This window comes from Molossus molossus, unplaced genomic scaffold, assembly GCF_014108415.1.
Source record: "Molossus molossus isolate mMolMol1 unplaced genomic scaffold, mMolMol1.p scaffold_m16_p_13, whole genome shotgun sequence".
NCBI classification, from domain to species: Eukaryota; Metazoa; Chordata; class Mammalia; order Chiroptera; family Molossidae; genus Molossus; species Molossus molossus.
In genome coordinates, this window is record NW_023425348.1 from 59,333,314 (window position 1) to 59,345,455 (window position 12,142).

At 39.1% G+C, this 12,142-nt stretch overlaps 1 long non-coding RNA gene and 1 pseudogene across 2 annotated transcripts in view; both read right to left on the bottom strand.

Annotated features, from left to right (window-relative positions):
* LOC118629073 overlaps window positions 1-12,142 on the bottom strand; it is a 64,701-nt gene that overhangs the window by 34,549 nt on the left and 18,010 nt on the right. For both annotated transcript variants that reach the window (XR_004959347.1, XR_004959346.1), the window contains exons 2-3: window positions 11,928-12,024; window positions 9,723-9,889 (exon numbers count right to left, since the gene is read on the bottom strand). This is a non-coding gene — a long non-coding RNA (uncharacterized LOC118629073). The remainder of the gene's footprint in view (window positions 1-9,722; window positions 9,890-11,927; window positions 12,025-12,142) is intronic.
* Window positions 7,968-8,626, bottom strand: LOC118629072 (annotated as a pseudogene).

The following is a 12,142-nucleotide window of genomic DNA, read 5'->3' on the forward strand; positions in this document are numbered from 1 at the left end:
ATGAACGAAATAAACCCAGAGACATAGAAAGGAGCATGGTTCAGACTGACAAACCTCAGAGTAGGGGGGTGGAGGGGATGGATGAGATGAACCAAAGAACTTATATGCATGAATGCATAACCAATGGACATAGACAACAATGCTTAGGGGGGAGGGGGCGGCATAAGGAGGAGGGTGTCAGGGAGGGAAAGGAGAAACATCTGTAACAAAAATAAATTAATAAAAATTGGAGGGAAAAAAGGATTCCAATTTCTCCACATCCTCACCATTTGTTAGTTTGTTTTTATTATAGCCATCCTAATATGGAGGAAGTAATATCACGTTGTGGTTTTGATTTACATTTCCCTAATGAGTAATGATCTTGAACATCATTTCATATGCTTTTGGGGCATTTGTACTCTTACTTGAAGAAACATCAGTTAAAATACTTTGCCCTTTTAAAAAATTGGGCTTTTTGTCTTTTTATTGTTGGGTTGTAAGAGTTCTTTATACATTCTGGATACAAGTCTCATCAATATATGATTTACAAATATTTCTACCCATTCTATAAGTTATCTTTTCATTTTCTTGATGGTTTCCTTTGATACACAAAAGCTTTTCATTTTGATGGAATCCAAGTTTTTTTTCACCTATGCTTTTGGTACCACACCTAAGAAACCATTGCCAAATCCAAGGCCATAAAGATTTACTCCTGCCCTGGCCGGTTTGGCTCAGCGGTTAGAGCATCGGCCTGCGGTCCAGAGAGACAGGGTTCGGTTCCCGCTAAGGGCATGTACCTCGGTTGCAGTTTGTCCCCGGCCCTGGTTGGTCGTGCGGGTGGCAGCCACTCAATGTGTCCCTTTCACGTCAATGTTTCTCTCTTTCTCTCTCTTCCTCTCTCTCCCTCCCATTCTATCTGTGCAAAAAATGGAAAAATGTCCTCGGGTGAGGATAAAAAAAAAGATTTACTCCTATTCTAAGAGTTTTGTAGTTTTGCCTCTTATACTTGAGTCTTTGATTTATTTTGAGTTCATTTTTATATCGTGTGAGGTAGGGATACAACTTCAGTCTTTTGCATGGGTATACCCAGTCGTGCCAGCACCATCTGTGGAAAAGACTAGTATTTTCCCATTGGATTGTCTTGGCACCCTTGTCAAAAATGACATTACTACTTTTTAGATATTATTATTCCTTGTAACAGAGAATTTTGAATTATTATTTGCTTATGAACATAACTTAAAAAGTAGATTTTGGAATCACTATCACTATATTGACTGTTCAAATTGCATGTAAAAATTTTTTTCAATCTTATTTTTTTCACATTTTAATTTTGCTTAGCAATTGAGACTAATTTCATGACAGCCTGACCTGAAATAGCTCGCCATCAATAGCTTTGAAGCTCTTTTTATACTTCAGTTTCCTTCTGATATAAAGTGAGTATTTTGAGCTAGGTTATGTTTGATTATTTTCCCCCATTGTATCCCACCCTGAAATTGTTGTGGAGCAAAGTGAAAAGAGTGAGCTAAGAGGGAGAACTGAAGGAACAGTTGAAAGGATCCGAGCAGTCAAGGTTTTATCCCAAGTTTGGTTTGTTTGTTTGTTTATTTATTTATTTATTTATTTATTTATTTATTTATATAGGGTTCTATTGCTTATGAAAAGTCTGAAAGCAGCAGAACTCTATGATCCATGAGAAGAAAGAAGGGCATAATGAACTATCAGAGAAATAAAGACAGAATAGAGGCATAAATGGTAATGGAAGGAGACCTGACTTGAGGTGGTGAACACACAATACAGTGTACAGATGATGTTTTGTGGAATTGTGCACCTGAAACCTGTAAAATTTCTTTAACCAGTGTCATCCCAACAAATCCGATAAAAAGGAAAAAAATAAAGATAAAAATGAATTTAAGATTAGTCTTGAATAAGAAACAATGAGAAATCCTAGGTAGTGAAGAGTTACAATATGAGTAGTAAGATATCTGGAGAGAGAACAGGAAGTTATAAATTGAAAGAGAAGAGTACAAAGACAAAGTCCATTTCTATTTAATGTTTGTTTGTTTGTTTGTTTGTTTGTTTAGATTTCCAAATTAGCTGATGAGAGCTAGTTTTCTTCAGATTTTCACCTCTCCCTTCAAAACAAAAGATGGAAATGTTCTGATTTAACCATTTGTTTGTGCTGTGATTCTATTCTCCTAAAATCCAATGACAACTATACTCGTAATTTTAAAGAATCAACTAGCTACATTAATTCACTACCTTTAAATATATTTCTCAATATTTTCACGCAGTAAATGAATATGAATGTGAACATATAACAACTCCCTTGGAAATCAATTTCACTGCTAACATATATATATACAGTCCTGTTTAAAATTCAAAGATGTCTTCTCTTCTTTTAATGCTCTATTTCTTTCATTATAACAAAATATTATTAAGGTATAACATATAGGGAAAAAGTGCACTAATCTTAAGGTCAATCAATGAGCTCACTCAATAAATTTTTACATATGTATTCTCCAAAGTAACCACCATCCAGACTAAAATATAAAACATTCCCAAAACCCTAGAGGCTTCTCACATGCCTCTTTCCAATTAATAATCCATCCCCAGTGATAACCACCATTCTGACTTCTGTAACTGTAATTATGCCTATTCTTGAATTTAATAAACGGAGTCACAGTGCATACTCTATCTTTATCTTCTATGTCTTACAATTTTTATCTAGCTCTACTCCAGCGGTTCTCAACCTGTGGGTTGCGACCCCTTTGGGGTTCAAACGACCCTTTCACAGGGGTTGCCTAAGACATAACAGTAGCAAAATTACAGTTATGAAGTAGCAATGAAAATAATTTTATAGTTGTGGGTCACCACAACATGAGGAACTGTATTAAAGGGTTGTGGCATTAGAAAGGTTGAGAACCACTGCTCTATTCCTATCTCTTCAACCTACTTCTCTATTTCCACATAATGTCTGTGAGATTCCCACGCATTGCTACAATTATCAGTAGGTTTTTATTGCTGTGTAGTATTCCAGTAAATAAGTATACCACAATTTATCCATTCTCTTGTTGATGGACATATGGGTTGTGTATAGTTGGTGACTTATGAATAAAATGGCTATAAACATGTGAAGCATGTCTTTTTGTGGACATAGTATTCATTTTTGTTGGGTAAATGCCTAGGAGTTGAATTGCTGTCATAGATAGGAAGATATTTGACTTTAGTATATAATATCAAATAGTATTCAAAACAGGTTATTAACAATTTACAGTCCCATCAGCAGTGTATGAGAGTTTCAGCTGTTCTGCATCCTCAGCAACACATGAGAGAGACACTGTCACTCTTCTTAATTTTAGCCTAAATGTTCAATTTGTTAATTTTATAAAGTCTGGCATTTTACTAACCATGAAACAGAATATATAGTATCCTTCTGTCGTCAAAGTGTATCTCAGTTAGCAGCCCTGAGGAAAAGCAGCAATGACATTACCTAGTGGCTTTTAGAAATACTGAATCTCATGGCTCACCTCAAACCTACAGAATCAGAATCTGTATTTTAATAAGATCCCCAGGTCATTTATATGCCTACTAAAAGTTAAAAAGCACTTCTCTAGCTGATAAAATTCTAGGATGGTTAAAATATCCCCTACAAATCTTTCCAACAAAATCTCTATGAATGAGCAAGATGTGGCCCAGTAACACATTCCTTATATGAATTTCATTACAAGGGCAAGATTCTAGAATGTATAACTGACCACGTACAAGGACAAAAGATAATCATTAGGACCAAATGTGAGTTCACAAAGAACAGGTCCTATCATATTAACCTCTTTTGTTTCTGTGTTTCAAAAAAGTTATATGTCACAATCATGGGCCTATACTACAAAAGAAAACACTTAGTCTGGCTGGCGTAGCTCAGTGGTTGACCATCAACCCATGCACCAGCAGGTCGCCAGTTCGATTCCCCATCAGGACACATGCCCAGGTTGTGGGCCCAATCCCTCGTAGGGGGCATGCAGGAGGTGGCCAATCAATGTTTTCTCCCATCAATGTTTCTCTCTCTCCCTCTTGCTCTAAAATGAATAAAGAAAAAAAAATACTTAAAACATAACTGATGTTTAATTGTTTTTTATATTATTTCTTGAACCATGCTAGGCACTTTTAAAATATTTAACTGTTGAGTTTTTGAAGATGGCGGCGTAGGTAAATGTAGTATTGCGTCCTCCCACAACCACACCAAAGTTACAACTAAACTACAGAACAACCATCATTCAAAACCGCCTGAAATCAAGCTGAATGGAAGTCCTACAACTACGCAATTAAAGAAGCAGCCACATAGAGACTGGTAGGAGGGGCAGAGGCGGATGGGCTGGTCCCACACCCACGTGTGGCGGATAAAAATCAGGAGGATACCTCGGCTGGGAAGGTCCTCCCTGAGGACTGAGGGGTCCCCATCACATACTAGGTGCCCCGCTCAGGGTTGCATTGCCCAGAAAAGAATCCCCATCACTTCTGGCTGGAAAAACCAGCGGGAACTGAGGCTCAGGGAGGCTGAGGTGGCTGGAGCCCCAGGCAGCTCCTCTTAAAGGGCCTGCGCACGGACTTGTTGGACTCACTCCCTCTAAGCTTGGAGAGGAGGCAGCTTGAGGGGCACCAGAGACATACAGGGAAGAACTGAGCTGTTTGGCATTGGAGGAAGGGCTGGAGAGGGGGCTTTCTCTGGGACAAACATGCTGTCAGAGGCCTTTGTTCCTTTGGTGAGCCCTTCCCTGGGGCGGCAGCCAGCCACCATATCTGGGACTCCAGCAACCTGGCTCACACTGGTTGCCCTGCCCTGGTGATTCCCTGAGGCCCCGCCCCACCCAACTTTCAGGCCCACCCAACCTGTTGCCAGTTGCTTAACCACAGGATTGGCCTGTCTTGGATCCTGCTTCAGGTTTTCCTAAATTCTTTCAAACAAGCAGCATCTGGTCTCAGCTAGCCCCATACCTCTCATTAAATAATACACAGAAACAAACACAGGGAGACAGTCAAAATGAGGAGACAAAGAAACAGGTCCCAAATGAAAGAACAGAACAAAACCCCAGGAAAAGAACTAAGCGAAATGAAGATAAGCAACCTAACAGATGCTGAGTTCAAAATACTGCTTATAAAGATGTTCAATGAACTTAGTGAGAACCTCAGCAAACTTAATGAGGGCCTCAAGAGCATAAAAAAGGACCAGTCGGAAATGAAGGAGGCACTAACTGAGATAAAGAATAATTTACACAGATTCAATAGTAGAGTAGGTAAAGCCAAGAAGCAAACCATCGATTTGGAACACAAAGAAGCAAAAACACCCAATCAGAACAGCAAAAAGAAAAAAGAATCCAAAAAAATGAGGCTAGTGTAAGGAGCCTCTGGGAAAACTTCAATCATGCCAACATTTGCATCTTGGGGGTGCCAGAAGGCGAAGAGAGAGAACAAGAAATCGAAAACCTATTTGAAACCATAATGGCAGAAAACTTCCCTAACTTGGTGAAGGAAACAAACATACAAATCCAGGAAGTACAGAGAGTCCCAAACAAGATGAACTCCAAGAGGCCCACACCAAGACACATCATCATCAAAATGCAAAAGGTTCCAGACAAAGAGAGAATCTTAAAAGCAGCAAGAGAAAAGCAGTTAGTTACCTACAAGAGAGTTCCCATAAGACTGTCAGCTGATTTCTCAAAAGAAACTTTGCAGGCCAGAAGGGAGTGGCAAGAAATATTCAGAGTGATGAGAAGCAAGAACCTACAACCAAGATTACTCTATCCTGCAAATCTGTCATTTAGAATCGATGACCAAATAAAGAGTTTCCCAGACAAGAAAAAGTTAAAGGAGTTCATCACCACCAAACCATTATTATATGAAATATTGAAGGGTCTTTTTGAATAAAAAGATAAAATATATGAACAAAGAAAATGGCAATGAATACATATCTATCGACAAGGGAATCTATAAACAAAATGAACAAGCAGAACAGAAACAGTCTCATAGATACAAAGACTATTTTGTTGGTTGCCAGATGGGAAGGGGTTGGGGGAATGGGTAAAAAAGGTGAAGGGGCTAAGAAGTACAAATTGGTTGCTAGACTGACAAACCTCAAAGGAAAGGGGGTTGGGGAGTGGGAAGAAATAAACCAAAGAACTTATATGCATAACCAATGGACACAGACAACAGTGTGGGAAAAGACCGGAGGGGGGTGGGAGTGGGGAGGAGGGGATCAATGGGGGGAAAATGAGGAACATCTGTAATACATTCAACAATAAAATTTTTTTTAAAGTAAAAAAGAAAATATTTAATTGTTAAATATTGGTTTGAGTGCTTTTATTTTCTGAAAATGAATCTTAATAATGAATCTTCATAAAGTATTTATCTCCTGCCTACATCTCAGTAAGTATGTATTGGTATCCACTACAGTTATTAGATAAATTCTAATTTTGATTATTGTCATGTCATTTCTTGTTCTTATTCAACAGAGAATAAATATGTCCTAGTAAGAAACAGAAATACAGTATTTATATTGCCCAGATGGATTATTTTCATGCAGTAATGTATCTGAATTTCAGCAAGCCATTTGACAAATGGCTCAAATATCCTCACTATACTGTAAATTTTTTAAAGTAGGACATTGTTTTTATTGTTTTGTTTTGTTTTTTTTATTCAGATAGGGTGGGAGGGAGAGAGAGAAAAACATCAACATGAAAGGGACACATCGAGTGGCTGCCACCCACACAACCCAACCAGAGCCGGGGACAAACTGCTACTGAGGTACGTGCCCTTAGCGGGAACCAAACCCAGGTCTCTCTGGACTGCAGGCCAACGCTCTAACCACTGAGCCAAACCGGCCAGGACAGGACATTGTTTTAATTGCCCTTTATAGATCCTGCATCTATCTGGTATATAGAAGACACTTAATAAATGTTTGTTGAATTTATTTAATTAATTAAGCCTGTGGATATACAAACAAATTGGGGCTAAATGCTAGTGTGCTCTACAAAGTTTCTAATAATTAGTATGTTAAATGACAGGATCAGGATTCAAAAGATATTTTTAAAAGTTAAAAACATAAGGAATAAGAAAGAGACTATAAGCACAGATATGGGGAAAAGAGAAAATAAGAGAATGCCATGTCAACTTTATACCAATATATTTTTTTAAATCTACAGAAACTAGATTATTTTCTAGTAAAATATAAATTACCAACTGATTCAAGAAAGGGTAGAAAGCATGAACAGACCAATAAAATACTGTTAAATATATCTTTTAAATGTGTGAAGATCAATTGGTTTTATGAGTGAGTTTTTTAACTTTTAAAAATTCAGCAGATATTCCTCATTGGATGAGGAAATTGAGACTCAGGAATTAAGTGATTTTCTTGTGACATGACTAAAATATGGTGGTCCGGATTTGAATCTGTGAATATAACCACTATATGAATATAACCACTGTGGAATTGTCACCTCTGTTGTCCTAGATAATATCTGTTGAGTTTTTTAACTTTTTAACTTTTAAAGAACTGATAATTCCTATGCTCTCCAAGAGACAAAGATGGCAATACACCACAGACAATTCCTGTACTTCCAGAGCACAGGCAAAATGGAAAACTTCCAGCTCATTTCATGAAGCAGTCATGACTTTACTATCAAAATTCTAAAAAGTACCAAAATAAATGAATCATAAATATAATTCATATATGCAAAATTCAAATTCAGCAGAATATATATATATAAATATATACTGTAATTAAGTAGTTTATTTAAGGACTACAAGGATATTTAAGTAGTACTAGAAAAATCTATCAACATGTTTTCTAGAATATTTACAAAACTAAGGAATAAAACAATTATTTTATCAATGAATGCCAAAAAATACTTGATGAAATTTTTAAACTATGCTAAACTGAAATATCTTTTTTTCTTAAATACTGAAAAAAGTCAATAGTTTATTATAATTTATTTTATTTAACAATCTGGGAAGTTCACAGCCATCAGCAGTTCCAGTGCGATTTCAGGTGCAATTGGGAATTCAAGAATCTGTGTGGAGCTGTTAGTGTAGCAAACCTTGTAAGTAAAATACATGCATACTTTTGGGGGTTTTTTGTTGTTGTTGTTGTTTATATTCTCACCCGAGGACATTTTTCCATTTTTTGTTCAGGTAGAGTGGGAGGGAGAGAGAGGAACAGAGAGAAAGAAACACTGATGTGAAAGGACCACATGGACTGGCTGCCACCCGCACGACCAACCAGGGCCAGGGCCAAACCGCAACCGAGGTACGCGCCCTTAGCGGAAACCGAACCCGGGTCTCTCTGGACCGCAGGCCGATGCTCTAACCGCTGAGCCAAACCGGCCAGGGCTACATGCATACTTGTAATAGCACATGTGACGGGATCTCTCTAAAATTGACTTAATTAGTTTCATTCTCAGCAAACTGACCTGGGCCACTCAACATGGCTTTTATTGTTCCTGATGTCAGTGCATGTTCTCTTTTTACAATAAATTCATGACCATCTGAAGATATTACTTTGACATACATGACATCAGGGCCTTCACAGCCACCATAGGTTTTCTCTTCTCCATCCATTATGTTCACAGGAAGTTCAGTAGTTTCTCGTCAGCCCCACAGCCACCGCAGGCACTGCAGCAGGTCCCCGCACACCACCACAGCCCCCACTCCAGAGCCTCGCCCCCACCCCCACCAACCAAAATATCTTAATAAAGAAAGATCAGTTGACTCTAACCAGAGAAATTCTTAACTCAAATGCAAGCTCCAAAACCACCAGCAGTTCAAGTCTAGGATGGATGGGGCATGGTAACTAAAAGGTATGTGAGTTTTTGTTGGCTGTAAGATTAATGAGTCAACAGTATGATGTGCCTTCCATAACAATTTAGCCTAGATAATACTATCTAGGACAACAGAATTGACAATTCCACAGTATCCTATAGTGGTTATATTCACAGATTCAAATCCTGACCATCATATTTAGTCATGTCACAAGAAAATTGCTTGAGTCCTGAGTCTCAGTTTCCTTATCCATAAATTGGAAATAATAATACATACCTCAAAGAGTTCAAGTAAGACTTAAATGAGATAACATTTGGTACATAATGTTGTTTTAAACAAGTTGTCTGAGCATTCTTCATGCAACAATATCTGCTGAGTGCTATTAGGTTTCAGGCATTGCTCCAGTCACTAAAAATTAAACAATGAACTAGCAGAAAATAGACAACATTCCTATCTACATGGAGCTTACACTCCAGTAGAAAAGAGGAAGTAATATCTCTATCATTACTCCTCCGGCATGGATTGGATGATCAAGTATGTAAAATCAGACCATAAAAAGAGTGATTAGAACACTCTTTCAACTCTAAGGTTCTATGATGCAGGCTGTACGTCTATGATTCCAGGTATAAATACTATAGAAATACACAGGAATGCATTCCCAAGTTCTAGTCTAGCCATGAGGCACGAGGCTTTAGCAACTACCATACCACTGCCATTTCCTCCAGCAGCAGCACCATGGCATTTCTGCCTGCAGGCGACCCTTTGATTTCACAGCTGCCCTCACATACTGTATATCATCTATCCCTTCAGATGCTGAACTCAACTGCCTCCATGCCTTGGCTCTTTTCTTTTTCTCCACTGGTGCCTTTTTCATCAGAGAAACAGCATAGAGTCATTAGTGAAAAAGCTTAATTAGTTTTTGCCATCAAACAAACCTGGGTTCAAATCCTAGATCTAACATGGCCGGTCTGCTGCTTCCCCAAGGAGTCTTCTGGGACCTGGAGGTTAAGCCTGGGCTCCCTGGCCACTTTTGCCTGGGGCTGAGGCCCTTCTGGGGGATGTCTACTGGATCCACAGGATGCTGGAGTCTGCGTCAAAACACCTTGAGGGAAACAGAGGTTACCAACTCCATACCCCAATTTCAGCCAGCTGCCTCCACCATAACCTTCTAGGTTTGGGGCCTAGAAATCAAGTCTATAACCACTGACCTAGAAATCAAGCCTGCAATCACTAGCCAGGTCAGGCTGCACCTGGGTCCTTCTGTGGGCTGCCTCCTGAGTCACGCGCCCTGTCTGCTAGCTACTGCCTCTTTAAGTTCACCACTGCTTCTTCAACTGTTGCTACAGTCACCAATCTAGCTCTGAGAAAACCCATACCCAAACTCACTCCGTACCCACAACTAGTCTCCACAAATTATGACACTCAAAATCAAAGATATAGACATTATAAAAAAGGAATTTCAGTTCCTATAGATTTGTTGATTTGCAGTTGAAGAGGTCCTCAAAGTACCTGTTGCTATAAAACATTTAGTATTACCTCTCAAAAGTATTCTAGAGTCACCATGTTGGGGGAAATTGTAAGATGATTTCACATCACATTCAAGTAATGTTCATTTTTATCCCTTCAACAAAGTTTTTTTAATATAGTACTCTACTTTAGGCCAGATTCTCCTTTTAAAGACATCCACTTTAATAACAGCTCATGTCTTAACAGCTACATTGAAAGAAAAAAAAGAATCTCAGAATCTCAGTGCTACCTGCAAAGAGACTCCTTTCTGCCCTCTTGGACTCATCTCTTCTCCCACCAACACATACCACCCTGAGGTAGTCACCACCCTGAATGTGTTTTACTCATTTGCTTGCTTGCTTTATACCTGGACTGCTTTTGTATGTATCCCTCAATGACATAGTGTGAAGTTTTGCTTTTTCATAAACTTTATATAAACAGAAGCAAACATTATATAGTCTTTAGTAAATTTTTTTCTCCCGACACTATGTCTAATGTTGGTATTAAATTAATTTCAATGCATTCACACACAAAAATAATAACGGCTAATGCTTGCATGACCCCACATGCCAAGCACTGTTCTAAGCACCTATGTTTACTCATTTAACCCTAAAACAACCCTAAAAAAAGTGGGTCCTGTTTTACAGATAAGGAAATTGATGCCTGAAGAAATTAAAATAACAGGCCCAAGTTCACACTGCTAGAAAGCAGTAGAGTGTGCTCTTAGCCACAATGCCACAGGCTCACTTTACCCCCAAATGAATTCTCCAGCTTTCTACAGGTAAGAGAAATAAAATTAGAGTCAGCAAAGGAATTCCACTCTTCAGAATTCTTTTTCTTTTTTTATTCCTCACCCGATGATATTTTTCTATTCATCATTGGATAGAGTGGGAGGGAGGGAGGGAGAGAGAGAGAGAGACAGAGAGAAACATCCATGTGATAGAGACACATAGACCGGCCACCTCCCACACGACCCAACCAGGGCGGGGGACAAACAGCAACCGAGGTACATGCCCATGACTGAAATCAAACCCGTGACTCATTGGTCCACAGGCTGAGCTCTAACTGCTGAGCGCAACCAGCCAGGGCTCTTCGGAATTCTTTTTTTTTTTTTTTAATCCTTACCCGAGGACATTTTTCCATTTTTTATTCAGGTAGAGTGGGAGGGAGAGAGAGGAACAGAGAGAGAGAGAGAAACATCAATGTGAAGGGACACATCGAGTGGCGGCCACCCGCACAACCGACCAGGGCCGGGGACAAACTGCAACCGAGGCACGCGCCCCTAGCGGGAACCGAACCCGGGTCTCTCAGGACCGCAGGCCGACGCTCTAACCGCTGCACCAAACCGGCCAGGGCTCTTCAGAATTCTTGACAAAGAAAACTAAGAACAGGTTTCAAACATAATCTTAAAAGTGAGGGAGGGGCAGAAGGACAATAAAAATTTAAGGGAGGAGAATTTTTTTAAACTTCTGGGACAAAAGGAAATTCAAAGCATCAGCATTTTCAATATTTGCCCTAAAATTGACATCTATACAATTTATGCATCTATATCCAGGTTGAAATTAGTATTAAGTGCTTAAGAAGAATTTGAGCATCTACATCCAGGAAGAAATGTAAGTACACCTAGTTCTTACCTAATGGCTGCTCACTGTCTACTGTAATATATCACTTTTCATGTAGTAAAACACCAACTGAGAGATAAACAGGCCTCTCTGGTCTTCCTTTGCATTGCTGGAACAGATAGAAAGAAACACCTCAATTCAGAAAGAAACACATGTAATGGGGAGTGGGGAGAGTTTTAAAAAAAAGTAGCCCCGCCGGTGTGGCTCAGTGGATTGAACATTGTCCC